At 43.5% G+C, this 25,750-nt stretch overlaps 1 protein-coding gene across 7 annotated transcripts in view; it reads left to right on the top strand.

Annotated features, from left to right (window-relative positions):
• Positions 1-25,750, top strand: part of SGMS1 (sphingomyelin synthase 1) — a 217,930-nt gene that overhangs the window by 44,903 nt on the left and 147,277 nt on the right. Inside the window, exon 1 of one of the 7 annotated variants that reach the window (XM_084903462.1) lies at positions 638-723. The exons of the other annotated variants lie outside the window; for them this stretch is intronic. The gene's annotated coding sequence lies outside the window, so the exon portion shown is untranslated. Of the gene's footprint in view, positions 1-637; positions 724-25,750 lie in introns of those variants that run through there. 7 annotated transcript variants of the gene reach the window in all.

Raw genomic sequence — 25,750 nt, 5'->3', positions numbered from 1 at the left:
TTCAAAAAGGTATTTTCTGAGTGTAAGGGTATAATCCTTAGATTAAAATGCAGCTGACACATTAAGCCTTCTTACACGAAAAGCCAAATAATAGGCTTTAATGCCATTTGTCCTTTACCACCCACAAAGGGCATCTGCAGGCCAGAGGGATTGGACCTACGTATGGCACAGGGAGTGAGGCTGTGTTTGTGATTTTGATCCCTGGTAAACGCTTCAGCAAAGCATTCAAGCTCAGATTGCCAGCGAGTCGGTAAAAAGCTGTTGTAAAAAACTAACCCTGATTCTGACAGCTGGTCTCTGCAGAAATTGAACAGTTTTTAGGAGGACAGCGTGGGACTTTTCATATAGGTCCACTGATGTTGGATCATTTCATGACGTGTTTCTCGTGGTGACAAATTTAATTGCTTTCTGTCCCCACTGAATGTCGGACATGCCTTCTGTCAGTATTCATGCCTCCTTCTTGCTTACTGGAGCTCAGGCTCTCGGAGGAAGGCCTCGATCCTTGCCTGGCCCTGGTGCTGGTCAGATAAGAGAAGTTCTCTTCAGCTTTGCAGCTCTGTGCAGCAGCAGCTTTTCCGTAACTGTGGCTTCTCCACGAGAAAGGAAAGGCAGCCTCTCTGTCCGTGCTGATTGCTATGGAAGCGTGCCCAGCCTTCCGAGCAGGGCTGTGTGCAACACCGAGAAATTGCTTTCCACCGAACAGCACTGGCCTGTCATTACACGGTAAGCCTTTGAGGAAACCAGGTTCATAGGACTTTTTGTTTAGAAAGTTACTGACTCTTATTATTAAAGCTACTGACAATCTAGGGGTAATTTTGGTTATTGTCTTGAGGTTGAATTAAATGAATAGGAAGCACAGTACTACAGAGATGCCTGGTTGTTTGTTGAGTTCTAAAAAAATGCTCATAATTAAATTAGGAATCCTCGTAGTTTAGGAAAGGTCCCTTTTTGTTAAGTTACCAGCTCCTCTCTTTCTCTGTATTCCTCTCTCCCCCATGCCATCCGATTCTGTCTCCGTGTGTATTACTTAGAAGGCAGAGAGCAGAGTCTTTCGTGGAAGGAGGAAACCCTCCAGATGATAGTTAGCTGGCCAGGGCCCAGCCTGAGTTTTGTCATCCTCACTGATTATCAGTGTTGTTGCCTACGCCACACTTCCACTTTTAAAGAGTCGAGCCCAAGTATGAGCAAAATATTTCCTTGGTTACCCTAAGCTTAGCTGAAGTAGCCTGAGTCCTTTGAAAGACTTCTAAGTTTTGTGAGTTGGCAGTGGAAAATAAACTATATATATATGGAATATATATAATTGATTTCAGTGAGGGAGAGATAGAGAAACATCAACAATGAGAGAGAATCATTGATCGGCTGCCTCCTGCACACCCCCTACTGGGGATGGAGCCTGAGACCTGGGCACTCAGATGGAATTGAAATGTGACCTTCTGGTTCATAGGTTGATGCTCAGCCACTGAGCCATGCCGGCTGGGAGAAAAGAAAATTTAAAAATATTTAATTAAAAGGAGAACTGCAACTGATCTTTGCAAAGTACGAGTTTCTGATCTTGCTAGAGCTACCTCACTCACTCCCAGGGTTTGCAGCCCCAGCTCTATGCAGTATTTACATAGACCACTGCATAAAGAATCAAGGAAGAACCAACTACTTAGGCTTGCAAATCATTTAATATGCCTGCAGTGCAACTATTATTTAAAATTCCGTTCTGTTGCCAACATGATGTTGGCATTAGTATGTGGTAATTATAATTTGTATTCTTTAACTAACTTTTATTGGCAGAAGGTTTATCACATACAGACATTATATATAGACATTAAAGGGTGATATTAAAAACGCTCTCAGGAAATGAAGGGTTAAGTTTATGAGACAGAAGACTTTGTGATTCAAAAAAATGTCTGACATAGGCTACAGCTTTGTTATTTATGATTTGAGATTGTCATGAATAGACCCCTCGTCTGGTTGAGAATTTTAACTACCCAGTTTCTCTATGGAAAAATTGCTCTTCAGACAGAGTGTGAATGAAATATTCTGTCCATTGTGGGACTGCCTGCTCTTGTAGGGGATGAGAAGAAAGGGTGGCATTTATGGAATTTGGCTGTCCCGTGGAAAGGGGTGTGTTCCCCTAGCTGCAGCTGTGGTGTCTGCCGGGAGCTAGAGGGGAAAGGGTGACTCTATGAAGCCCCAATGTCAGTGTTCAGTGCTTGGTGAGGGCTTCAGAGGTTGGCTTTTGTGGAGGCCATAGTTACAACATTATGGGAGAGACTTACTGTGGGCCCATAATGAGGACCATTGGCCATTTTCTGTTTAAAGAAGTTGGGTGTCAGTGGCAGGGTTAACTGCTTTGCATGCCCATCACCCACTTTCTTGGGGGGGGTGTCTTGGATCACAAGCTGGGGCTGTGTGAAAGGAGAGAGACACCGAGGCTCGAGTACCTATACATTAGTTCCCAGTTAGGGTCCTCATAATAACATTGTCTAACAGGGGAAGTGTGATGCGGGAGGGGAAGGAAGAGGCCGCACCCGGTGGCTGGGAGGGCGGTGCGCTGTCAGACACAGCTCCAGCGGGATGGGCTGGGCGCCGGGAGCAGAATAGCTCTGGGAAGATCAGAGAAGTGGCTTTTTGAGGTGAACGCCTACCCTTTCCTTTATGTATTGTTTTAAACTTTACTTCCTGTAGAACTTAGAAGAGCCTTTCTGAAGTTGGAAATACTTTTGCCCAGGCCCTGGCCACGGCTTTCCAGGGAGCCCCCAGCGCGGTGCTGCCTGTGGCAGTGCCATGGGGGGGGGGGGGGGCAGTTCTCAGGAACACTAGCCTGGAACTGGAAAAAGATGCCAGGCTTTGTTTGAGTTGCATTGAGGTTCTACAATAATTTGTTTTTCTTCATCTTGTTCTTCTAACTCTTAAGCCTTGGTCTGCACCACGTTCTTTGAAAGTCTTTAATTATTGAAGTGGACATGACGTTTCCCTGGGGCAGGGAATGTGGGCAGCCTGGCCCCTGGCAAAGGGGCCTCATAAAGACGTGTTTCTTAATCTTTTTACCTTTTTTAGGTTTAATTTTTCCTCTTTGGATATTAAGGGAGAAAATATTTACTCATAAAACAAACTGAATTTATTAGGCAGCTTTTAGTTTGTCCTTCTTTTTGTTAGTTATTTGATCATAGCTTTGGTCAGCAAGAGATGGCTAGTGTTTGCAACTGGACCTGATAAAATTCTTCCCAGGCAAAGAGTATTTAAAAAAATTTGATTTGAGGGAGTGAGAGAGGAAAGAGAGAGAGAGAGAGAGAGAGAGAGAGAGAGAGAGAGAGAGAGAGAGAGAGAGAGAGAGAGAGAGAGAGAGAGAGAGAGAGAGAGAGATTTGTTTCATTTACTTATGCATTCATTAATTTTGGCAGTTAGATTGACCAGAAGGATCAGGATAGAAGCTGTTTCTTTAGTCTGTTGCCTCACACACATGATATTCTTTTAAAAAGTGCAAATAAAGACCCAGTGAGTGAAATGAGCGATACGCTAGAAAAAACTCACCAACTCCGAAATGTGTGCTTTTCCTGCTGTGTCATGTTATCTTTACTGTTCATCCCTTCCCAAAACCCAAACTTCCATTCACACCATTTACTGCATCTAGTGTAGGCACAGCCCTTACAGCCCTCACAAAGAAATACCACCTCTGTGCATTGTAGATTGTTTTTTCTTATTTACGTAAATGGAAAGTGATCACAGGAAAGTAAATATAAGTTTGTGTGTGCTATTTTTTTTTTAACCAACCTTTACCTTGACAAAGGTTTAGGAAGAGGAGGCCAGGGATTGCGAATTGGGGGAGCTCTGATGGTGTGGGCTTGGGGAAGTAGAAGAAGGGAATCAGGTGCTGGAGCCACGGAGAGCCACGCAAGGGGTCCTCAGGGTCCTCGGGCTCAAAATACGGTTACTCTGTTCTTCCCTGTGTTCGTCCCTTCATTCATTCCTTCTTCATTCAGGTAGTCAAGCATTCACCAAGCGTATCGAATGGCTGAATTTTCAAGCTCTTTTTGGTGCTATGCAAGAACAAAAAGTGTGATAAATTTTATATGCCTCCTTTTAATGGGAGGAAAAGGAAATGAAAATATATTATAGCTGTTTAAAAATATTGCTCTTATAGTACCAGATGCTTTTTGCTTACAAAAATAGGATGTTTGATATATTTTAGAAATGTATGCTCAAGGCAAAAGTGTTTTAAAAACTGTGAGGTTCATACCTTATTTGCTTCTTTTTCAAGTGAACTAGACAAATGTTCTCACACTCCTCTCCCTCCCACACCTGAAAGGTGGCAATGTGAGTAAAATGGGAGGCATAGCAGTTTGTCATTTCCCGAAAGCAGACATCTAAATATGAAACATAGTGATGAGGTAAGAGATAGTTTATATGTTTAATATTTATGAAAAGTCTAAAATCTAAGAAATGTTTGATTGAAGTGGGAAAGAATACTTTCACCCCTTTTTAAAAGAAATGTTTAAGGCATTTGTGTTAACTGTGTGTTTCTATTTTTTAAAAAGCCCACTTTATAATGTATCAAACAAGGATCCCAAACTCAAATGCTTCTTGGGGCCAGGCAGGCAGCATACTTTGGTGAACTAGGTTAGATATTAGGTAAGAGCAGGGCCCTGTAACACACCAGAGAGCTGCATGCTGCTTATAACAGGAGCAGCTGCCGCTGCAACCCCCGCCCCGTTGTCCGATGGCGCCCCCGTGGGGGTGGAGGGCAGATCGTCCAGTTTTCATAGAAATACAGTTTTGCGTAAAGGGCAACACCATGCCTTGCGGGTCAAATCAAACCTGCCTGTGCATTTGACTCAAAGGTCACCACTTTGAAACCTCTTGGCTTTGTACCATTAAAATATGTTGTGTACGACCCATAATAATCAACTTGGTGTTTTACATTTAAAAATAAAAATTTCATTGTGAAATTTTTATTTTTAATTAGAAATTCCTAGTTGAATTTGAATGGAGACATCTGCAGTTGTTATGGGTTTGTTTATAAATGCATAGCATAGGGCCTTGCATACAAAAGTTCTTTAATAAAGATTTGTTAAACTGAACTGAATGCTAAGGAGTTTAATAATCCATAACCCTCTAGTTAGAGAGTCAGAGAGAAACTTGAGAGCAGAAGACTCTGTCAACAGAATAAAAGACTGTCAACAGAATAAAAGAAAATCGATGTTTCCTGGTGGTAGTGTCCTTCACTGTCTCAAGCAAACAGAAAAAGCATCTGTTTTCAAAAATGAAGGAGCTACAAAGAGGTTAAGGTAAAAAAAAAAAAAGAAAAAAAAAAGAAAAAGAGGAGGGCAAACTCATTGAGTACTTTTCAGTGTGAATCTTAGCTCAGTCTCATTTTCTAAGTGATTGCTTTTCTGGTTTAGCTTCTTTGATGTTTTGTTTTTGTTATCCTCTTGCACTTCTGAAAGCCAGAAGTCTAAATTTTCCCACCCTGTCCATGTGTTCTTAGAGGCAAATAAGAACTTAAGCAGAAAAAGCATTTATGGAAAGAATGCCCAGCAGTTACCAAAGGAAGTTAGGTTGCCAGAACCACAGGGAAAACGCTACCACAGGAACAGTGGCCAGCACCGGGCCATGGACATTGAGTGAGGATGGCCCTGTTGGCTCCAGCCAGGCCCTGGTATAGAGTTATCTCATGCCACTCCGCTGCATTCTGCTCTCTCCCTGCCTCTGTGTCACTAGCTTCAGATTCAGTCCTAGATGGAAACATGACAGTCTGAGCCTTGGTGACTTGTGCACACACTGGTGGCATTGCTGGAGGAGACCATGCTTTCCTTCTCAGCATCTGTGACGGGGTACTTGCCCCTCGAAGAGATGAATGGTGGGTAAATCTCATCCTCGTATGTTCTCTCTTGCTTATAAAGTGCTGCCTTGGCATTAGAGTTGTAGAACTCTGAGAGCTCTGACTCTGCTTCTGGGTGTGTGGCCACCAGTGGGAACATCTGCTAAATCTGATTGTGTGCTTGTGTTGTGGTTTGATCAGCCCCATGGCTGTCAAGGGTGTGTGATCCTAACACCTGGAGCACTGGTCTTGTACTAAATTCAAATTCATGCTTACCATGTGAGCACAGGTTAACACCACCCAGGCCACAAAACAGACATTTTCCAGCCCTCTAGAAGCCCCATGTGTGCTCCCCAATTATGACTCCCCCCATCCCCCCAGAGATAACCACAGTTCTGAGTTATACTGGTCATGTCCTTGTAGCACCTGTCTTCCATTTAGCACTCTGCCAAATCCTTTCTGCTTGTTCAAGACTGTGTCCTGTTCAGGGAGTGCATGAAAGCCCAGGTTGTAAATGGTTCAGGTTCTGGCTATGTGACTGGGACAGGGACGTGCTTGGGTGCGAGGGTGTTGCTCTCTGCACTTCAATGTCAGATTGAATGACAAGTCATTGTACTTGGCCCGGGGCCTGGTGTCTCATGACCCTGCGTGATGCCTGCTTCTCTTTCGGGTCGAGCCCCCTCAGTCTCCTATGGCACTTTCCGGGGAGGCGTGGTGTGAGGGCCGGCCTCAGAGCCCTGGGAACTGTCTCCACGCTGCCTTTGGCACCGGGAGGTAGCTTGCCAGCTCCTTCCTTCCGAAGCATACACAAGTGTAATTAGAAACCCTGCACCTGTGGATCCTTGTAACGTAAACCCAGCCACTATGGGACTGATTGCATGGGAAACGAGCTCCATTAAGAGTCTCTTATGTAAGAGGATTTGACATGGTTTCAGTGTCAGGGTGTTTTAGAGAGGGGCATTCTAACTGGTGTAATGCATTCCTTTAATTGAGTTAGCAGCCTCTCAGCATTGCTTCGTTTCAGTGTGCGCAGGATGCCCTACCTGTTGGCCCAGCCTGAGCCATGGCAGTCCAGCCTCCCATCTGCCCAGGGAACGATGGACTCACAAGCAGTGGTAATCAGGGGCTTATCACGAGGCTCTTAGTTGCCCCCAAGTGTCTAATGAGAAGTTAGCATCTGCTGAGCTGCTTATAGTTCATGAGTGAAATTATTGTTCCAAGGCTCTCAAGGCGGACAGTTGAGGCAAATGAATGAGCTGCTGAAGCTGCCGGGAACTTTGTCACTGAGGTTTTCTTTCGCCAGGAAGCGTTAGAATCCACCTAGTAAGGGTTACAGCAGTGACCAGATCCGGGGAGGGACGTCTGTTTCAAAGGAGCACCAGGAATCATGGGCAGATGCACAGGGAAAGGGGGACATATAGAGAAAGCCCCTTCTGCACCTGCACAGGATGGAGACAGCATGGTCTCTCACCTGTAGGAGGGGATACAGGGTACAGGTGTGTATGGAGGGAGTGTTAGTCAGAAGTGTAGATACCAAACCCACCGAACCACAGTCTATGGGCATAGAGGCCAGGAGCCTTCATTTTAATCAGACACCTCGACTTTGGTGCACAGCAGAGTCCTAGAATCTCTGACTTGGAAAGTGGTAGTTTCATTCATTCATTTGGGTGATGGTTAGTTGGATTGGGGAGAGACTAGGACTGGAAAGAAGAAAGAAGGGAAAGAGTGGCCTTGGACTTATTTGTTGATCAGTAACTCTGGCCAGTGTGTCTCAGTTTGTTGAGCATCGTCCGGAGACGTGGCTGGTTTGATTTCCAGTCAGGGCACATGCCCACGTTGCGGGCTTGATCCCCAGTAGGGGGATGTAGGAGGCAGCCAGTCGATGTTTCTCTCTCTCATTGATGTTTTTCTATCTCTCCCTCTTCCTTCCTCTCTTTAAAACCAATTAAAAAAATTCTTAAAAGAGATTATATTAAAAAAAATACAGGTAAACTAGGGTGGGTGTTTCACACTCTCATTATAAGAGACTCAAATTTTAAGTCACCCTTTTGTGAAATGTTCTGAACTCAGATGAGATATGCTCTCTTGTGGCCTGGAGATGCCACTGCATCCTCCTCCTCACTTTGTCTGGTTGGGGAGTAGCAAGCAGGTCAACTCCTTGAGTCCTCCGTGGGGAGAGGCCCATCTGAAATATTAGTGAGCAGAGACCAGCTGGTGAGCCCTGAAACTGGCTCTGGTTATATTTCCAGTCTCATTGATTCCAAAAGTGAAATGCTTTTTTATTTTTATTTATTTATTTATTTATTTATTTATTTATTTATTTATTTTAAATATATTTTATTGATTTTGTACAGAGAGGAAGGGAGAGAGATAGACAGTCAGAAACATCGATGAGAGAGAGTCATCGATCAGCTGCCTCTTGCACACCCCCTACTGGGGATATGCCCGCAACCAAGGTACATGCCCTTGACTGGAATCAAACCCGGGACCCTTCAGTCCCCAAGCCGATGCTCTATCCATTGAGCCAAACCGGTCCCGGCGCTTTTTGTTTTTTTAATCTGGCATCCTCCTGTCTTTCAATTTAGCTAATAACTTAGTTCTTCCTATATCAACGAAGAATGGAATTGTCAAGAAGCGGATGAAGCGCCACATGAATTTCTAGTTTGGTTTAGGGTGACCTTTCATTAAGTCACTGTCTAAAGTCAATGTGTTTGGTAGCTGCTTTACATTTGTCAGTGTTTGAAGAGAAAGGATTTATTCCTAGTGAAGGGTATTAATCAACATAAAAAAACTGGCATAAATGTGGCCAGCTAAGCCCAACTCATTCCTGAAACGTCAGTCACAGTTCGAGCTGGAAGGAAATCCAGAAATCCTCTAATCCAGCAGGGAGCTCTGCCAGTTGATGCTAGCTGTATAACCTTGTGCCTCAGTGTCCTCAGCTGGCAAATGAGGGTTGTCATGGGATCCTAATGATATCCAAAATGCTTGACTAGTATCCAAAAGGCAGTAAATACTCATATGCCATATTACAGGTGAAAAGACAGACTCAGAGAAATTCTGATTTGCTTGAGGTCATATCAATAGTTCCAGGTTCAGAAACCAAGACTTTTAACTCCTAGTCGTGAATTTGTTCCCATTACTGTACCAGTTAACTGGTTCTTAAAGTATGGGTTTAAAAGTTTAAATCTGTTCAGGATAATCACTAAAATGTATGAAGCTCTGTTTAGCCTCAATGCTCAGAGATAATTCTTGACTAACAAGGTGTGATTATAGCATAAAAAGATGAACAGAACAGCAGGACTCTTCTATGCCAACAGTTGTGTTTTCTTGCCAAGTAATGCAGCCTTTACTAATGGCTGTTAGAAAAGGATACAGAAGATGTGTGTGGACCGTGATCACAGCTGTGTGAAAACACGACATGAGAAGCAGAAGGAAATTCACTGAAATGATGGCGTGTAAGGAATGGGTCAAAGGATATGATGCTTTTGTGGTTGTTGTCAGATCTTCTGCTGAAGGGGCTGGGCCACCAGGAATGTGGGGAGAGGGCCTCTCACTCCATTGACTCCATTTACACTTGTCATTGGTGATACCTTTTCCTCACTTTCTCAGTGGCTGGCATTAAGACCTGGCAGTTGTATTGCTGGAATCAGTAAGAAAAACATTAAACAGCACACAGTCACACATCTGTACAAATGATATGTCTGAATGTATGTATATGTAGCAACCGAAGGAAAAATTGTGAAAGTTCCCACTAAGAAACCACATTCTGGCTGAGCTATTTGCACCTGCTTTTCCCCTCTCTTCTGTCTTAACAAACTCTTCTGTGTTTAAGGAAGAGGTGTCAGATGCTTCCTCCTGTTTACACAGAATTGAGATTGCTTATAGTTTTACATAAGGGAGAATGGATTTTGTTTTTGGGAACTTCTGAGTGATGGAGTGAGTATACACTGAAGATATCCTTGTGTCCTGCGTGGCTAGTAAACATCCACTCCATGGTTTGGTGTCCCAAAGCTCCCTAGATGAGAAGCTCAATCCTTCTCTGCTGGTGAAAATGCTTCCTGTGGCCTTGGGCAGGCACAGGCTATGAGAAAGGCTGCTAAAACTCTACTGATAATAAACAGTGAGTACTTGGTATTAGTTTACACTCAGACAGACCCATATGACCTTGGACAAGTTACTTCACTTTAGGGTTCAGTTTCCTTACCAGGAAAAAGGGTTTAATTCTAATGTATCTGAAAGATCTTCCATATTCAGAGATTTGGCCAAGATAGCTATATTCAATCCTTTCTCCTTTTCTTCAAAAGCAGGTTGGGTATCCATTGCATGTGACTGCCTGTGTGGGTGGGATAACAGCTATAGCAGCACACACACAAGATGAGTGATCGCAAATGACTTGGAATGACAGCTCTGGTTGTACCTCTGGCAGCTGGATGGGGGCGCCTGCGGGGTTGTATGGTTGGTTTGGATACTGATGTTGCTTAAAGAAGCAAAAGCAAGTTAAAATGAAAGGTTACGGTCAGTAGAACAACATTTAGGAGTTGTCCTGTTCAAACTTTGCGTTTTAGCAACAGGTCTCTGATATGTGATGTGTGCCATGTTAACCAGTGCGTTAGCATCATGGCCTGTTGTAGGTCAGAATTCTCTTTCCCAGGTTGTCCATCCGAATGGCACGTTGCAGGGCAGTCCTCAATAGCTCCCAGACCAGTATGTACTTAAGTGCAATGAACATTGTGTTGAGGCCTTGAAATTTCATGTCCTTGAACACTGACAGAATCCAGTTCTCTATTTAATCAGGAGGGATGCCAGATGCCGTTTTTCCATGGTGTGTTTGGCTCATTCCAAGTTGCTTATCTGGGGTATTGCAGGCACACAATTTAAGCAGCCAGGAGTAACTTGTTTTTTAGGCAGGAAGCTTCCAGTCTGGGAATTAGATTCCTCACAGGGAAAGGAAAACTTGTGTGTGCCTTTAAATAAAATGCCCTTACAATTTAAAAAATAACCAGATAAATAGTTATCATAAGAATGGGGATGATGATGATGTCAGTGAGAGTTCATGGAATCATTTAGCACATACAGTTGTCAGCCACACGGAAATTGTCGGGTCCAGGTGAAGGAACAGAGACGCAGGACAGTGTAGTGATCACTAGCATAGACCTAGAGCCAGAATTTGGGTTTAAATCAGGCTCACCCCTTGGTGGCTGTGTGACAAGTAGCTTGATTTCCCTGTGCCTCAGTTTCTTTATTGTAAAGATACGGGAGGAGGTAATAATAGTACCCGTCTCTTTGGGTGGCCGTGAAGATTATATAAATAAATATAAGTTAATTGCCTGTAATTGTGTCTACCACTTAATAAGTCTATGTGTTAGTTACTGCTTTATCCTCAGTGCCTGGCCCAGTGCCTGTTGAATAGTGAGAGTTCTGTAAATACTTGTCAAATGAGTGAATTTTCAAGATTACTCAGGCAGTTTTATAAGGAACAAATAGGAGAGGGGGAAGATTGGGGACAGAATTAATTAGGAGGCTATTACCATGGTCTCCCTGAGAATTGGTAAGAACCTAAACCAAAGGGTTAGAGAGGAAAAGGAAGTCAAGAGACAGGGTGGCTGGGGTGTTTCTGATGGATCCCTTTTGGGAATGGAAGAGAAGAAAAAGAGAGCCATCTGGAATACTCCCTGTTCTAGCGTGCAATAGGTAGGTGATATTTCTGCTCAGCTAAGATAAAGATTACCCGGGGGAAAAACAAACTCTGAGCATTTCTGTTATAAAGCAAATTGTATTAACAGGTTGCGAGAATAACATTTCTGCAGTTTGTGTTTATCTGAAATATAGTTTCTCCAAGGCTCGGAATAACCCGTGCATCAGTGATGATGTTAATTTCAGGTCAAGTTTCCTAAAATGTTTTGAAAGCTAGCCAAGGAGGGAGGCTTTGGCCTCCAGGGAGTTTATATCTTTAGATGGAGAGCTTTTTCAGTTTCTGGGAGCTAAACTAGAGTTTCTGAAGGTCTGAATACTTAATTAGCTTTTCAGTACCTTGAGTCACTGACTCAATTAATATTTTGAATATGAAGTTTACAGGTCTTCCTTTTTATAAATGTTTCCTTACCTGAGGATGGTCTTTGGAACAGAGACCTCAACCACATCCTTTCTTCCACTGGTGCAGCCCTGGATTGACGCAGGAGGCCCCGTGGTGGGCACTGGCTGGGATCAACAGTTTGTTTGTGAGCCAGGTCCTGCCCTGTTTCTTTAAGGCTTTGAGTCAGGAAGATGGTGAACTTCATGAAAATCTCTGTTAACTCCACTTCCAGTGTACTGATGTGGAAGGCTGTCATGGCACATTGTTGAGTGAAAAAAGCAACTTGTAGAACATCTTGTGTGTCTAGAAAAAGAAGGAAACATAGTGAGCTAATGTGTTAACAGTTGGAGGAGGAGCAGGGAAGGACTTTCACTTCCCAATTTATATTCCTTGGAACTCAATTTTATTCACTCATTTGACTCTTATCTTAAAAGAAAAACAAACTGGAGAGCCAGTGGCTCTGTGATTCTCTAAACGGCTCTGCCAGGTGCAGCCCCTGAACCATGACAGATGTCTGTCTGCCCAGGGACTGCTGCCGCCTGCCCCTGGCCCACACTCGCCCTGGCGACAGCTGGCGTGGGCTGAGAGGTGGCTGTCCCTTTGGATGAGGCATGCACCTTCTGGTTTTTCATATCTGCCAGCTGACCCAGTTGCCCTCCCAGCCTAGCTTGCTTGGCATTGAGCTTCAGTCTTAGTTTTACAATGTAAAAACAAGGGGAGTGCTTCTTAAAAATCCCTAATGTAAACTTTTCATTAGTTTCAGCTTGCTTCTCGGAACTGGCAGGTCTTGGTGAGGTTTTGGTGTGTCCCAGCATGGTCTTTCTCTGATAGACACGTGCTGTGCGATTGTGCATCTATTTCTAACTGCCAACGGTGTGGTATATCTCTATTTCTTGAATATGGCCAGAGGTGTGACTTGAATATGGCCAGAGGTGTGACTTTTTCGGGTTTGTTTTCTTCCACAACCCCTTAATTGGGATAGTTTCTGTGGTAACTTGTCTGTGGTTGTACAGCCAATGGTACAGAAATCTGTGTAGAGATTCTGAACTCCCATCAGCTATGCTCTGAGACCCATACTTAGTCCCTGCTTCCCTCTGCATGATGATTCAAGACCTTTCAAGTTCTTTCAATCCTAATCCTTAGAGTCGATCTCTGCCCAGCTGCCTCCTGGCCACTCCTCACAAAGCAGATTGACTTGGACTGGCATCTAGGGGTCAGGTGGGTGGGAAATTTGTTGGTTGTGTGATGCTACTCTTTTTTATCCTTGTCTTATATGACCTGACAACTCTGGTGGTTGTGACTCTTGTTGAAGAGAGGGAGATCTCTGTCCATCTGTCATCTGTCTCTGATGCTCTGTTAGAGGGTGCTGTCTACTTGGGACAGCCCCTAGAGGGTGAGGTGACTTTTTTTTCAAAATCTTTGTTGGAGGTTCTTAGTGCCAGTGTCCTAAAGAGATGGTGATCATTTTTCTTGTGGTATCTACTGGAATCTCATGCAAATGCTAGTCTTTATGGCCCATAATATGCCACCAGGATTCTAGAGTATAGATTAGGTTATTTGAGCCACTGTTTTCTTCATAATTCTTGATTGTGACACCCAAAAGAAGAGTGAAAATTGTATGCTTTTTTTTTATATCATTTTTCAGAATCATTCTGTCTTCTTATGTCAATCTTACCTTTGTTCTTTGACACTACTGAGTCCTAATAAAGACTCAACATACTAACTTTCCTAAGGATACCTCCATTTTAGTAGAAGGCTTTTAAAGTCTTTAGGACTCAAAGCTCCGAGTCTCACACACCTTGTGACCAACGGTGACTCAATATTATGATCGGTTATGTTGTATGTAGCTGTTTAATCACCACGTAGGCTGGCTATGCTGTAGGATGTGAAGCAAGTAGCGCTGAGGTTGTCCATGGAGAAAAGTAAAAGTGAGGACAGACCAAGAGATGGCAGCCATACTTGGTACATTATACCAAGATCCTTCATCTCCTTTGCTGGTTTCAGGGATCTTGTGCCATTCTTATATTGGGACCTATCAGAATAATTTCATCTGCTGTTCTGAGCATAACCAAGTATTAAGATGAAGACTAACAAATGGAGTAGTAATTAAGAAGATAGACCTTTGTTGGCACTTTGACCTAATTAATACAGAGAACCCATGCAAGAAGAGTAGCTTTAGGCCTTTTATTGAGTGACGTGAGTTTAATGCATGATATTAAGCGCATGTCTTAGAGCTGTTAGCTGTCATATCTAATCAAGTCAGATTCCTAAAAGCTGTGATTCAAAGAGGCAAGCATGAACTTTTCCATCTGCCTTACCTTGCTGAGGTCATTTAAGAATCCTAAGCTAGAAACTGGATAAAGATGTATGGTCTTAAACTGAGAATAGCCCTGACCTGTTTGATTCAGTGTTAAGAGCATTGGTCCTTAGACTGAATGGTCTTGGATTTGATTCCCAGTCAAGGGCACATACCTCGGTTGCACATTCAATCCCCAGACCCCAGTCAGGGAACGAGTGGGAGGCAACCAATCAATGTGTCTCTCTCACATGTGTGTTTCTTTCTCTCTCTTAAAAAAATCAGTGGAAAAAATATTCTCAATCCTTGGATGAGGATTAAAAATAATAATAATAATAAACAACTGAGAATAAAAGAATATAAGATTTAGCTTGGGGCAAAAGTGGATTTTTTTTGGCCTCTAAATAGCAATAATACTATAATATAATAACTGTGGTTTTCACTTACTGAGTGCTTATGCATATCAGGAATTACCGTATTTTTCGGACCATAAGACGCACTTTTTCCCCCCCAGAAGTGGGGGGGAAAAGTCCCTGCGTCTTATGGTCCAAATATAGCCTACACATATACTGTAAAAAAAAAAGTTTTTTTACTTGCCCGACTCTGAATGGTCTCTGTGTGCTTGCCCAGCTCTAAAATGGTTCTAAATGCTGCAGTTTACTTTACAGGGTTGATTACATGTGTTTATGACTGTGATGTTGGGTTTTAATGCACATAAAATATTTTAGGACACTATTTGTTTCAGAATCTTTTTCTCTTCATTTCCCTTCTCTAAAAACTGGTGCGTCTTATGGTCCGGTGCGTCTTATGGTCCAAAAAATACGGTAATGTTTTTTATACATGATCTTGTCTAATCCAAAAGTAACTCTATGAATATAGCCACATTTTCTAGATGAGGCAACTAAGTCACAGGATAAACACCTTGACCAAGGTCATGCAGTTAACTCGTGAATGTTAGAACTGGCCTTTGAACCCAGGTGGTTTAGTGCAGGTCCAGAGTCCTAACCGCTGACTTACACTGTTTTCCTTAAATGGATGATGAAACCGCACTAGCCAAGGCTAATTGTGGACAAGGCTAATTTGACTTCATTTCAAAATATTTAATGCCAGCAAAAAACCACTATGCCATGATTGGCATTGTGGCTGTCTTAGTTTTCTAAGCCTGTTGTAGCAAAGTACCACAGACTTGGTGACTTAAACAACACAAATTTGTTTTCTTTCAGTTCTCCTGGCCAGAAATCCCAAGTCAGTTTCATTGGCAGAAACCAAGGTGTTGGTAGGGCTGTGCTCCCTCTGGAGGTTCTGGGAGAGAAGCTGCTCCTTGCCTCTGCTAGTTTATGGTGGCTGCCAACATTCCTTGGTGTGTGGCTGCATTATTTCAGCCTCTGCCTCCTGGTAACATTGCCTTTTCTTCTGTCTTGTGTAGATCACCCTCTGCCTTTCATTTATAAGGACATTTAGGGACCCTCCTAATCAAGATCTTTAACTTAATCATACCTGAAATCCCCCCACACACACACTTTTCCCCCCATATAAGGTAACATTCACAGATTCTAGGATTTAGGACATGGGTATCCTTTGGGGGACCATTATTCAGTCTACCACAGTGATAAATAGAAAGAGTTAGGACTTTCAGTCTGCCTTGTAGGAATATGCTTAATTTTAACAATTTCTTAACTGATGCTTCATTTCAACAATTCCCTAACTGTTCTGCAGGACACAGATGCTAAAAATGTGAAAAAATTCCATGGCCAAACAGATTTGAGAATTACTGAATAATATGTTTCTTTTAAAGGAAATTCACAGAGTACAATGAAGGCTTTGAAAATTCCTGTGACAAAGAAAGCTGCTTAACTTAGTTGAACCCAGAATTCCCCAGACTTAATTGAATATAAAACACTTCATTTTAAAGGCTATACCTATTAACATGTCACGAAGTGCTTAGAACATTCAGGATGTATTAGTTCTGGTGTACGTAGGCACCTCTCACCAACACCAAGAGGTGTTACCAGACAGGACAGCGCCCTGAGCCATGGGAGAGGGCTGTCCCCAGCCTTAATCCTTGTTTTCTCATATAAGTTAATTTATACCCGAGAACTTGACTGCATTGTGAAAAGCCAGTTGACTAAAGCAATTAAAGCATGCACCTTTATTGAAATAGCAAAGCAAGCAAACCTATACGTCTGGCTTATGAAGCACAGACACACTCTCAGCTAATCTGAAGAGCAAGTTGGCTAGGAGTCTGAGATGTTATATACCCTCCTGTCTGTAGGTCTCAAAATTCCTCTGTGGATATTCTGGTACAGATTAATTCTAAGGTCCCTTTTCACTTCATTGTGGCCTTCCCAGAAATCGGGAGAAGCACCTGGCAGCTTCATCTTGCCAAGTCTTGAGACTGCTGGCTTCCCTGCTTAGGGAGTAAAACTGCCTCCCTTTCCCCTTTTCCCTCCCCCTCCCCCTTCTGCATTATCTCCTTAGGGAGGTTTTTTAACCATTTTCTCTCGTGTCCTTGGCTAGAGAAGATAATGGTTTGTTAGTTACAAGCTGGCTGCTAATTGCCCACACTCTTTGGCCTTGTTTTAACTTTTCTGTCTCATTTTCCCTATTCCTCCTGCCCTGGAATCCTATAACAGAATTGATTGGAAAGAACAAACATGTAGGGTTTAGGCAGAGGTAAAAGTTGTCAAAGGAGGCTGAGGAGGAGGGTTAGAGAACCAGGAGGGTTAGAGAACCTGAGCTGTACAGTAGGATGGCCTCCTGGGTTGTTGAGCATTTCAGGCGAGAGAGTGGCCTTTGTAAGTCAAGAACACTGTTGAGGGTTAGGTATTAACTCCAGTCCGGCAGGAGTGGAAGGCTGGGAAGGAAGGGCAGTAGGGAATAAGGTTAGGGTTGGATGTGTTGGAGGAGGGTTAGGTAAAGCTGATAAAAACAATGCTGTAGGATAATTAGTTTGTCAGCTACACACCGATTAGATAAAGGAATCAGCACTGTGGTTGCTTCACTGGTGCCTGGAGAGACCATTATTAGCTCACCAAAGATGTCTGCATATGGTAGGTTTTTCCATAATGGAGAAAAATAGAGAGGAATTAGTGATTAAGCAATCTATTTGCTTATAAACAATACAATTGAAGCAATAAAAGACACAGGTCTTAAAATATGTACCCTGCCTTGTAATTATGAATGTGTATGGTTTCCTTTTCTTGGAGAAGAGTCAGAGGTGAACTTGAACTCCACTCAGCTGGAATGTCACACAATCCAAGTTAATGGCATATTAATTTTTAATTTGGTTTTCATAGGCTGTCTATAGTCAATTTCAAAATTATTTCCTGTTGAACTTCCTGCATGATCCTCTTTTGGCGGGGGTTTTCTTTGAGAAGTTGTGGTGCTTCTGAGATAACTGATGGCATAGAGAGACTCACTGAGCCGAGGCTGTGTTGAGAAAATAATCCTGGGAACTCTTCTTGTTTTTCATTGGTTTCTGGCATCTTGAACGTGTCATTTCTTTTGCATGTAAGTAGGAGACAAATGCTACTATACCTTAATCTACATGCTTTATAAAAAGGGAAGCATAGCTCTTCAGGGGTCTTCAAACTACAGCCCGCGGGCCACATGCAGCCCCCAGGGGAGTCTGATCCTGCCCGCCAGGTTTTTTGGGCAGTGAGCGCAGCGAAGGTGTTACAGTAGGAATTAGTAGTTCATATAGTCCTGCCCTCCAGCTCTCTGAGGGACCGTGATCTGGCCACCACTTTAAAAAGTTTGAGGACCCCTGCGTCTAGCTGGTTTGACTTTGGGGATAGAGTGTCAGCCCGTGGACTGAAGGGTTTTGAGTTTGATTTGGTCAAGGGTATGTATCTGGGTTACAGGCTCGATACCTGGCTCTGGTTGGGACACATGCTGGAGGCAACCAGATTGATGTGCCTCTCTCACATTGATATTTCTCTCTGTGTCTCTCCTCCTCCCTTGTACTCTCTCTAAAAAAATAAAATAAAATAAAAATAAGGGTAGCATATTCAGCCAATAGGGGTATGACCTGAACTTTTTAAAAAGCGCCCTCTTGCTCCTGAAATGTTTCTGGGCACAAATCACCAATTCTTAAGTAGAGCTTGTTTTTTTTGTATTGAATCAGCCAGCTTCAAACGTTGTGATGTGTTTGGTTCAACAGAAACGGCGAGTAGCCCTCCTGTACCTCCTTTCTACTTCAGTTTTCTCTGGTGAGGGAACCTTCTCAGTAAACCGAGTGCTCTCTTCTGTGTCCACTGGCAGGTTCCTGTCAGCGGCCTCCGTTGTGACAGTGATACCCACTTTGCGGTGGAAACAACATTTCATTAAAGAGAAGTTCAAGTTATTTTTTATCTGTAAAATGAGGATAAAGATACCTGCTTTATGAGTACTGATGCGGTGTAAGGGATGCAGTGCAAGTTCTGTGTGTTCTAAGCAAAGTCTGTTAGAATCTGCTTATAAAACCCCGTCTCCATGTTTTGACTGCCGTGGCTGTGCCTTCTGTTCGTTGCTACAGAGTGCTGTGCTTTTGTTTTGTTTTGTTTTGTTTTGAGCAACCAAACCTTTTTGGAAGCAGAAACAAAAGAAAGAAAACCATTTGGGCTCCTTCCATGTCATCCAACCAACCAGGGGACATGCCAGCGCCTCTTTCAGAGACCACAGCCTACAGAAACCCGGGAGGAGAAGTCACTTCGAAAGCACGATTGGGAATGGTCTCTCTCTGAGCGCCTCAATTTCAAGTGTGCCAGGGGCAGAGCCTGCGGTTCCCGTTAACATTACCAAGCTTGTCCTACGGGGGAAAAGGACTGATGCTCTGCATGTGCTTCGGTGGAATACTGCCATGTCATCCTCAGGGCTAGTCACGTCCCCTTTCTTTGACTTTATGGATGTGGGACACAGGCTGCCATTTTCTCCTGAGCATGGCAGCGTCCACCAAGGCGGCATTCATTTTACTTCTCTTTTTCCTTTCTGTCAGACAATCACTTAACCCAATTATTTATCAGCTCCAAATAGAAGAGGACTGTAGTTTCAATAGATCGAACACATCAGTGAAATTAAAGGGCCCACGTTTCACATTTGCAGATGAGAGGGGATTTGTAGCATGCCCCGTTCCCTGGGGTTCATGGCGTGTCTGAACTGAGCTTCTGTAACCAGGATGCTGGCCTCAGCCTGGACCCTGCACATTCTTTCTGTTTCCCCTGTTTATTCCCATCTTCAAAGCATTTCGCCTTCTGAAACGCCAAGATGGTGCTTCAGTTGACTGTTACACCAAGGATCTATTTTGGTTCTCTTGGACTTTGCAGTGAGACCTACCACATTGTCTGTTCTTAGCTTTTCAGCAAAAACTTTTGATTTAAACTTTCTCTTAAGGAAAAAAGGAAATGTGAGCAAAAAGGAAACTGAGTTGCAGCTGAAAATCTATCTCTGAGAGGGAAACACATGTGGGGGAGTGAAGGAGGCCCTCAAACCCGCTTTCCTTCCAGAAGCAAGATAGGGCCATGGTGGATAGAGCGCTTGGGTGGCGGGTGCAGAATTACCTTGTCCGGGGCTCCGGCTTCCTGTGTTTGGGATGGGGTTTGTGAGAGCAGGCCCTGGTTCATCTGCTCCATTCCTCCCCACATGACCTGGGTACTAAAGTCACCGCTTCCGCTCCCTTCCCTGTGAAATGAGGACACTAGAGCACTCCAGGCACTCCCCACATTCACTGCCTGTTACCTGATGTTGCTGTTATTACTTTTCTACAAGTTATGTCAGCATGTGTAAGGACAGCAGGCGCTGAGAAGTAAATAATGTCAGAACGTGCACATCCCAGAGTATTCTCTCCACCTGCCTCCTCTGCACATGAGCATTAGTCACACTTCGCATCAGGGAAGCAGGTCAGTCCCTACAGAAACTCCTTTCCCTACGGCCAGTGGGGTTGTTTTCTGCTTCACTCGCAGGTTTGCTTTTTTCTCTGAACCGGTTGATAATTTTTAACAACTAGATGTATAACAAGTGTATCTACTCATCTCGGCTTTAAAAATAACTTGACTGAGGGCCAGCCCAGGCCTGCGCTGTGGACGTGCTGAAGTGCAGCGCCTCCCATCCCGGCTGTCCTCTCCCCCCCATGGCTCCCGGGATGGGAAAGCAGCCGCAGCCGGAGAGAGGCTCAGAAGCCAGGCTGCCAGCCTGCTGCAGGCGGGGTTTCCAGCTGAGCATAATGTAATGGAAAATCTAAGTTTGTCTTGAAATGCTCACTGCTCTGCAGAGCATCAACATTCGGTCTCCAAGATAGTCTGGGTGCTAATGTTATTCCCCTGCCCTGTCTTTTATGTTAAAAACGATAAAAACTGGGAGATTAGAAAACATTTTTTTTTTTTTTTGCAGTTCTCATTACGTTTACAATAACCAAAAACCCTGCGTGAATGGTAGCTGAAAGATAAAAATCAATTAACAGAGAAAAATTGGGACTTTCTGAAAAACATATATTGTAATGTGTAAGTTATAGATAACATAACTTTTTATATTTATAAAATATATGTGACATATTCATATATAATATACATATGATATGTAATATGTAACTTCATACATTTTAAATATTACATATATAGCTTTTCTGTTTTCTCACAAACTTTTCTTTATGGCACTTTGCTTTTACTTTGACTCATGTTACTCATAATTTCTCACTGCCTTGACCTCTTTTTTTAAAAAAAAAAAACAGATAAATATGCATATTTTATGCTCTAAGCCCAGATTGGTGGTATCATAGAAATCCTAGTTTTTTCCCTTTATTTCAATCTCTGGATTTCTCATAATCTGTTCTTAAACAGCTATCTTAAGAAATAAATGAATGGCAGCACTTCAAAACAGTGATTTGTAAATAAACACATATGCAGGTCAGATCTTTTTGAATTTTTAAAAATAATTTTAAGGAGAACAATAATTGTACTTCCGGCTATTTTTCACACATCGAAGCTGAGGAATTTTGTTTACATTCTTCTCGTATGCCATACAAGTCTTTGAAGCATGAAAAGTGGAAGTCCTTGGGTGGGGTTACCTTTACTTTTCTTTCCCACCAGGTCTGCTCTGGCTGCTGGAACTTCCGGCTGTGCCTTGAGAACCTGATGTTAGCCGGGGCGGCCCTGGGAGGATTGTAAGAAGAAAAAGGACCGGGTCTGCCCAGAGGGCTGGGGGGAGGGGGGGTAAGAGGGGGGATTTTAGGCCAAAGTGTGAGACACGTAGACTCTTCCACCTCTGGGAGCCAGCGCCTTGAGCTTTTCCTATTAATCCCTGGTTGGCAGGAAACTATGAGAAACTCTCTTGAAGTGAAGTTACTGCCAATGGCAGTGCTTTCTTCCTGGGAGATGTGCTTTTTAGCAGAAAAGAAAACATCAGTCCAGGAATCAAGTACTTTTTTTAAGTGGATGAGTCTTACAATTTGGGTCTAGTCATACTTTTGGAGGCTCCACCCTGCTTCTCTAGATTGAATTTAAAACAAGCCTTTCTTTCACAAAACCTCAGAGAGTGGGTGGCTTAGTCAGGGGCCAGCATCTTTATTACGGTTTCAAGGATCTTGGCCTCATCTCCTGCCCTGGCCTCCAAGTAGGGCAACTCACAACTGCCCTGGGCACTGAGAGTATGACAGATGAGGTAGCTCGCCAAGCTCAGCCTTCTTCTTTCACACAGCCAGGGACTTTCTGGGGGTGGGGAAGGGTAGAGTGGGAGAGAGGGGCGGGCTCGAGATCATGGCAGAATTAATGTAAGATACTAAATTCCTAAAGAAAGATGAAGTTATGTTGATGTGCCACACTGAAGGCAGTAAAGTGCAAAATCTTTACAAAATTTTCAATAGGAGTTTTTTATTTGCTTGAGTTAAATTATTATGGGAGGTAAAAAAAAAAAAAACTGCAGTAAGTATTTTAATTTAGAAAATCAAAGACTTATATGATAATGCCTCCACTGGAATAAGTCTTTACAGGTGTAGCAATAACCATGCTAAAATTTAACCAGATTGGAAAGCAGAAGATATAGGAATAATGTTTTTGGTCTTATCATCTTCCCTTCCTGCGATCCTCCAATTTTCAAATCTTAAACCTTTCTTAGGTCTCCAGCCCTGGCTGGTCCAGCTGCCTTGTAGTTTCCACCTGAGTGTATCCTAAGCATGTTAAACAGAGCTGCACCTTGGTCTGCTCTCTCTCTCATCCCCTATAGTCACCGTGGATTCTGCTTTTAAAGTGATCTCGCACCCACCACTGCTCCCTGTCTCCCGGCCACCGCCTGGCTCATTGCTTGGGTGGAATTGCTCCCCGTGCTCATTGTGACTCTTCCGTTCTCTTGATGAAACACAAACCTGGTAACTCACACTCCTTCCCCTCAGAAAAACCAAACAAACCAACCTGCACCACCCAGCTTTTCTGTAACTTCCCATGATTTTACACTGAAATCACAATCTCACAGCCTAAGTCCCCAGTGCCTGGTGCCCTTCCCTAGCCCTCCCCAGTCCTCCTCCCTCTGCGATTGGCCGTGGTGGCTCGGTTTCTGTTTCTTAGGAAATGGCCTTCCCTTCCACTTTCCTCCCTCCTTTTAAAACTTTTGTTGACTTCTGTTGTTTTCTTGTTCTCCCCTTAATTCTGTGTTGTCAGGTAAAGCCTTAGTGAGAGACCACCTTATCGTATCATGCCCATCCCATTGGCAGTACTCACACCTCAGCGGTATATTCCAGTACCTAGCACAGTGTCTGGCGTATAGTCGATACTGAATTGTATTTGTCAGGTGAAAGTAGTGTTGTTTATAAACATTTTAAGTGCTTCTAAATACTCGGGGAGGCAGCATGGGTAGTGTATGTGTGCACCTGTGCTGGTAGCAGACACTGCTAGTCGGTGACCACTCCTTCCCCCTGGCTGGCTTCTCAGTGTGCATTTTAGGCAGCTAGGCAGCTGCTTCTGGCTGCTGGTCTTTCTGAACTGCCACGTCCATGAAACCTGCTGGCCATTGCTAGTCTAGCAGACAGAAGCATAGCAATCTGGATGTTTAGTTCTTGTGTTGATCTTTAGACACATCGTGTAAACTTGTTATGTTTAGTTTGCACACCAGTCTGCTGTGAGTGATCAGATGGTAAGATAAGATATTCTTTCTTGAGGATAAAGTAAGAAACATTGAAAAATTAGCAAAGCTTATTCAAATATAAGGTTGTATAGTTACATTTACTATACTTTGATATAACAATACTCATCTTGTGATCCGCCACTCTTTTTTGGTGACTAACATGTAAATTGTTGCCCTAGTGGGTTTGGCTTAGTGGATAGAGTGGTAGCCTGAAGACTGAAAGGTCTTGGGCTTGATTCCTGTCAAGGGCACATGCCCAGGTAGTGGCCTTGATACCCATGAGAGGTGTGCAGGAGGCAGCCGATCAGTGATTCTCTCTTGTCATTGATGTTTTTAACTTTCTCCCTCTCCCTTCCTCTCTCTGAAATCAATACAAATATATTTTAAAATAAAGAAATAAAATGTAACTTTTTATTCACATAAATCTGAAATTTAATCACAGGCTTATCCTATCTATATATGGGCTTTACAACAGGGACTGTTTTTCTTTCAGAATTAAGTTGATATCTTGTTTCAGTATGTACTAGATGTTTGCTTTTTATTTTGCTAGGCAGGAGTACATTTCAAGGAGATAGAATGCAAAATGTCAAGGAGAAGCTAGTTTTTGTTTAGTTTACTGTCATTCTGTGGCAGTGTTTCACAGGGTGCACCCTGGTCACCTGAATCAGAAACACCTGTGGGTGGTTATATCACAGTTCCCACCCCCACAGCTTACTGAACCAGACTTTTTGAGGCCTGAGAATCTGCATTATTAAGCTCCAGAAGTTTGAGAACCTCGCCCAGGTAATGCCTGGTATATTGTGCGCTATTAGTAAGTTCTGAACGGGATCTGTAAAGGATGGCTCACTCACTGACCTTCTCAGTCTCACCTGAGCATAACAATGACATCAGAAAGCAAACATACCACTGCCAACGCTGCCCAATAAAAGGCACAGCTATTGATTGTGGCTAAGGTTGGAAACAGTCCGTGACCTTGTTTAGCCGGAGCACAGATCAACAAAGGGCATTGTCCCCAGAGGCTTCACACACTGGCCCCCTGGGAACAGTGGCCCTTTGACCACAGCTGCCGTGGGCAGAAAGGAGCGAGGCCAGGCTCTGCTCTCCTCAGTGCCGAGCGAGGGCCAGTCCTGCAGTGAAGGGCGGTGCTTCTGATTTCTCTCTGTGGCTGCCCAGCAGGACCAGGCCGGCAGTGACCTTCACCTTTACATTCACCTTCACGTTCACTTTCACGTTCACCTTCACCTTCACCTTCACCTTCACCTTCACCTTCACCTTCACTTTCACGTTCACCTTTACCTTCACCTTCACCTTCACCTTCATCTTCACCTTCACCTTCACCTTCACCTTCACCTTCACCTTCACCCACTGTTTTCCTGTGCTCTCTGGATACCCTGGATGCAAGGGAAAAATTTGCTCTGAACTGGAAGGCAGAAATAATAACAGTGATTTTAAAAGCTGGCATTTCCAAGTGGGTAGGATGTGCTTTACCTACATCAGCTCACATAATCAGCTTGAAGCTGCGAGAGCCAGGATGTCTATGAGAAAGCATTTCGTGGCAAATCTGAACCCTGGTCTGGTCTCCTAAGGGAGGTTACAGGTCTCCACCTCTGTTCACGTCAAGGCTTCTCTGTGTGTTCTGCTTCTTTTTCCTTTATGATACTTATGGTGAAGCTCTTGCTCTTCTTGGATTCAGCTCCGCAGCCTCACCTTCCTGATGGTACGATGTGGACGATAATTATGGTCCAGGAAGTAATCTTGAGCTGCTGCGACTGTCCCCATCAGCACCCTCTGATCTTAGCAAATGCTGCTGCATGTTGTTCCACTGACATCTTGGTTCCACCTAGATCAACAGGGAGATGCTGAGTCAGTGACGTGTTATATCCTGAGAGGGAGAGGGCAGAGAACCCCATGTGTCATCACCGACACCATCCCAGGGGAGCCTGCTCACAAGACTACTGTCTCACTGAGTATATTCTGAGAAAAGCTGCCGTGCGGACATCCTTAGCAGAAGGAGGGTTTGAGGTTTGGAGGCACTTGTTCTGAGCTTTCAAACTTTTTGCCTGTGGATTAGAAAGTTACTCTGGTGAGAAAAGAAGGTTTGAACTAAGGATTAGGCAGGTCAATGCAGGGTCCTGGGTTATTTGGTGATTTGCTTTAGTCATTCAGTTAGAGATATTAGAGAAATGACAGATGGATAAAAATTAAAAAACCCAGAAGGACGAACAGACCAGATAACTTCAGGTGTTGTTTTAAAGGACTCAGAGACTATGCCAAGTCAGATCGCTTATTGAACTAAGGCTGTTCAATAGACTATAGAATTTGAATATCTTGTAAACCAGATTATAATTGGACTACCAGTAAAGACAGTAGGGACAGACTGGGAAATTCAGCCACAGGAGGTTGAGAGAAGTGCAGACTAAAGTGATTCAGAGGCCTGTTTTGCCTACAAGGCCTCCGGTGACTACATGAGAACAATGTG

Source organism: Pipistrellus hanaki (assembly GCF_964339955.1).
Source record: "Pipistrellus hanaki genome assembly, chromosome: 14".
NCBI lineage: Eukaryota > Metazoa > Chordata > Mammalia > Chiroptera > Vespertilionidae > Pipistrellus > Pipistrellus hanaki.
This window is presented reverse-complemented; position numbering and strand designations above follow the sequence as displayed.